At 37.3% G+C, this 4,124-nt stretch overlaps 1 long non-coding RNA gene across 1 annotated transcript; it reads right to left on the reverse strand.

Annotated features, from left to right (window-relative positions):
* Positions 1 to 503: 503 nt before the first annotated feature.
* On the reverse strand, positions 504 to 1,923 carry LOC131901070 (uncharacterized). The gene is made up of 2 exons (XR_009376331.1): positions 1,323 to 1,923; positions 504 to 666 (listed from the first exon to the last, which is right to left on the reverse strand). It is a non-coding gene; the product is annotated as an uncharacterized LOC131901070 (long non-coding RNA).
* Positions 1,924 to 4,124: the final 2,201 nt, after the last annotated feature.

A 4,124-nucleotide genomic window follows, 5' to 3' on the forward strand; every position in this document is an offset into this window, starting at 1 on the left:
ATGCCCCAATACCTAACAAGAGGGCAATAGTCATAGACACAGGTTCTCGAGTGTATCTGCTTCTCTGCTCAAAGAATTCCATATCAGAGACTAATTGGACCAGAACATAAGAGTTTTCCCATTATCAATGGCAAAGCGAGCTTCCCCTTATTTAGTTTTTGCCATCTGCAAGTGTGTCATGGGTTCAGAGGTGGATATTGGAATTCTAGCATCCTCAGTTTAGTGGTACCCAGACATGAATCATCATTTAGTTAAGACATCAGTGATATAAGAGCCAACAGTAATTAGCAGAAGCACAAGGCCAAAAGCCTTATGATGGCTGACAGAGTTCCTTATCCTCAAGGAACTTGGAACTTTATCTCAGGTTCCCTATGACAAGAAATTCCCTTTTGATCTAACATTCCAGGGTGGGAGGGAAACAGGGACGATGTTTTCTCTTCTATAATTACTTCCTGCTGACATTGGGACGTTGTTATCAAGGTCCTGGAAAGCCAGAATGTTAGTCAAAGACAAGAGGGAATGTTTTATTGACCAGCTGAAGAGATGGTATGCGTATCGGCTGAATTGGTCCATATCAGCTTTCAGCAAGTTCAGGGCTCATAGTCATTTGCAGTAGGTTGTCACCAGCAAATGATGCTTGGATGTATCTGTCAGCCAAGTGGAAACCTGTTGAGATAGATATAAACTAGGAACAGGAGTTAAAACTTACAAACTTATTTGGAACTTTTAGACCCATAGTCTTAGTAATTGTAGTATTATCAATTTGCCCTGAAATCCATATTGAACTGAAATTTCTTTGGCCCAATGAAAAGCATCTGTAAGTCTATATTTAGAATCTGTTTATCTTTTTTAAAGAGACTTGTAGCTAGAGTTTTTCTGCCTGGCCCACAGTCAGAACCAGTCTCTCTCATCTGCCAGTCCCACAGCCGCTCAGACCCGACCAAGTAAACATAGAGACTTATATTGCTTGCAAACTGTATGGCCGTGGCAGGCTTTTTGCTAACTGTTCTTATAGCTTAAATTAATCCATTTTTATAAATCTATACCTTGCCATGTGGCTCGTGGCTTACCGGCATCTTCACATGCTGTTTGTCATCGTGGCGGCTGGCAGTGTCTCTCAGCCTTCCATTTCCCAGCTTTATTCTCCTTATTAGCTTTATTTTTTTTATTCTCTTTAATTAATTAATCCATTGATCAAACAATTACTAAACTGACAAAAGTATAGCTAGCCCAGTCATCAATGTTATCAAAGATCTGAGGATAGTCTCTACCTGAGTACAGACTTTTAAATCTATTTAAAAACAACAGAGACTATCCATTACCCAGACTGCCATCATCCCAGGCTCCTATAGTCTTCATAGTGTTGGCAGGACAGGTGTCAGGACAGCATCAGTCTTGGCTGCTGGGCCCATAATGTGAAATTCTCCCTGTGGAGGAGAAAGACTGACCTTATCTTGTCAGTGTCTCATTTGTCCATTCTTCTATGCCACATCCCTGGCAGCAGGTGTTGAGTCAGAGCGTCTTGCCCAGTGGTCGGTGTCATCCGCAATTCAGGTGGCATCTTCTTGTCATTGTTCCATATCTTCTTTGGAGACCTTGGGAGTCATATCTAGGAGCTGGGGAGCTCGGAGTCTCTGTTTGCTATAGTAAGCTTTTTATCAAATAATGTAAATGCCATATTCATCAGATCTTTGACAGGTTTGAGGACCATTATCTATTAAATGTATCTGAGCCAAACAAATCTAGGCCTAATCCTGAAAATATCTCTAAGTTTGGTAACAATAACCAGGCCAATTTGTTCTCCTATAGATATATTAGTCAAATATACCTCTTAGTTTTTTTTTTTATTTAAATAGAACAGTTTATGCTTTAAACTAGTATCTGAATAGCCAGATGACTAGTATTAACTTGTATTCCTTAACACAAAGGACACGCAAACTCAGACATTCAAAACCAAACATACATGTGGCCACATTTTTCATTCATACCTGTAGAGTAGACAGACAATTTTACAACTATGACCCTTTGGAGTCTCAATGTAACAGCAGAATAGCAAGACAAAGAAATCTGAAACATGTTTCATTTTTTTTTTTATATATCTCAAGTCATTTTTTTTTAAATCATTATTTAAGCCTTTTTTATCCTCAGACCATTATATCTTGCTTTTACGTATTCTAATAACTGTGGGGCGTTTACCCAACCACCCCCACAGTTCCCCAGAGTTTTCTTGAGTGCAAGCAGCAGGAAATATTAGATAGAAGGATTTATTGCGGAGAATCTCGCGGAGATAAACAGATAGAAAACAAAGGATAGCCTCGAGAGGGCCTGGAACCTATTCAAACGGGCCCGACTGTCTCTGCCCCAGGGTTTTTATAGAGAAGTCAAGGGGTGGAGCAAAAGGCCTCCTCCCCCAGCACAGCCAAGTGCAGACCATCCCAGACACCTGCACTTAGGCCCGTGGTCTAATCATCCTCTATGCGGACCTGCTGGGTAAAGCCACGAGGAACCCGACAACGGGCTCCCACAGGTCCCCCTTTCTTAATATATAAAAAAAAATAACTATTAATGGCTTACAGCAATCTCCATAGCTGTTACACCTCCCAGTATGGGAGTAGATGATGATAAAGATGGCATTTCTCTTTTGAATTAGGTCCAAGGTGACTACACCAGTCTTAGCTGCCTCAAGCCCTTTCTAAACCAAAAACTCTTAAGGTGACTACAAACTTAAAGAATCCCTTAGCTTCATCATTACCATTAACAGGTTAACATAAATATTGCTATACATAGTCACAATTCTCTCAATCTTACAACTCAAAGCAAACTCTTAACAGAACCATTTGAATTAGCATATATGGTGCTAAATATAGTTAACAATTTTCTCCGTCTTACAACTTTAACTCAATCATTTGAATTTTCTTGCTAACAGAACTTAGGAAAAACTTCAATGTATTCACATCAAACTTAAATATTTCCTTAACTCCACAAAACCAGGGTACATTAATATCAATAGGTTTCTGCAAACATAATTCAATCTCATAACTCCTCCTTTTCTTTATAATTTTTTAAACAAAATCTCAAACCTAGTTAGAGGAACCCAAACTTTTCCATTTAAACAGTTCCATTTGTAACAAAACCAGTCCCAGAAAACAGTTTCTGGGTCATTACTGTAAGTAAACTCAAAATTGTCCCATTGCAATGAAATCTATTGTTCAGTTCATTAAGTCCTAAATTCAAATGATAAATTCTGGTACTAGCCTTCCAAATATGAAGAAATCCAGAACCAAAATCTTTCTGTAGTTTTATCTCATTTTAAGTTCAAAAAGTTCAAACAAGAAATAAATTCTGGTATTAGGCTTTCACTTCAAAATATGAAAAGATTTTTTTTTTAACCAAAACTTTTTGCAGTTAACAATTTTTGTTCAAACAAGTGTCTCTGAACTTATTCTTAAGCCAGAGACCTTTTTAGGTACAGTAGTATTCTAAACCGCACCGTTTTTGATGTTAGCTCAGGTTTTTCTGTGTTGTGTCGATTTTCCACGGATCTCAGCTGCGGATGCCTTGTGCTGGTTCTGGCGTCCGCCATTCTTAGCTTCTTAGCGGCTTCTGGAACTTTTGAAAACTACTCAGACTGACTACTTTGCAGTCTACTAGGACACTTCCTTCTGTGTCTCAGGTTCTTTCAACCATATATATTAAGAATAGATTCACATTTAACATTTACATTTTACAAACTCACATATAACATTTTTTTTTGCCTTGCAAAGCATTAGATTCACATTCAACATTTTACAAACTCATATATAACATATTAACATCTACTTATTTATATTCCTTAAGGAAACTATAGAACTACTTTAGCAAATATATTTCTTATTACTTTTTATATACTTATCATATTTTTTTAATGTTCATTCCATCGTATTTCTTATTTAAACTTACATTTACAACTAGCATCTTTACTTCTTACAAGCTTATTACTACATGTCTCAGGACTACCTTAGATTCTTCTTGCAAGCTTATATTCTTAAAGGAACTCTATAGATCTATTTTACAAACTTATACAGGGCTACCATTAGCATATATTTAACTTAGCAAACACCTAAAGATTTCTTAACACAGATCTA

Source organism: Peromyscus eremicus, unplaced genomic scaffold (assembly GCF_949786415.1).
Source record: "Peromyscus eremicus unplaced genomic scaffold, PerEre_H2_v1 PerEre#2#chrX_unloc_2, whole genome shotgun sequence".
Lineage (NCBI taxonomy): Eukaryota > Metazoa > Chordata > Mammalia > Rodentia > Cricetidae > Peromyscus > Peromyscus eremicus.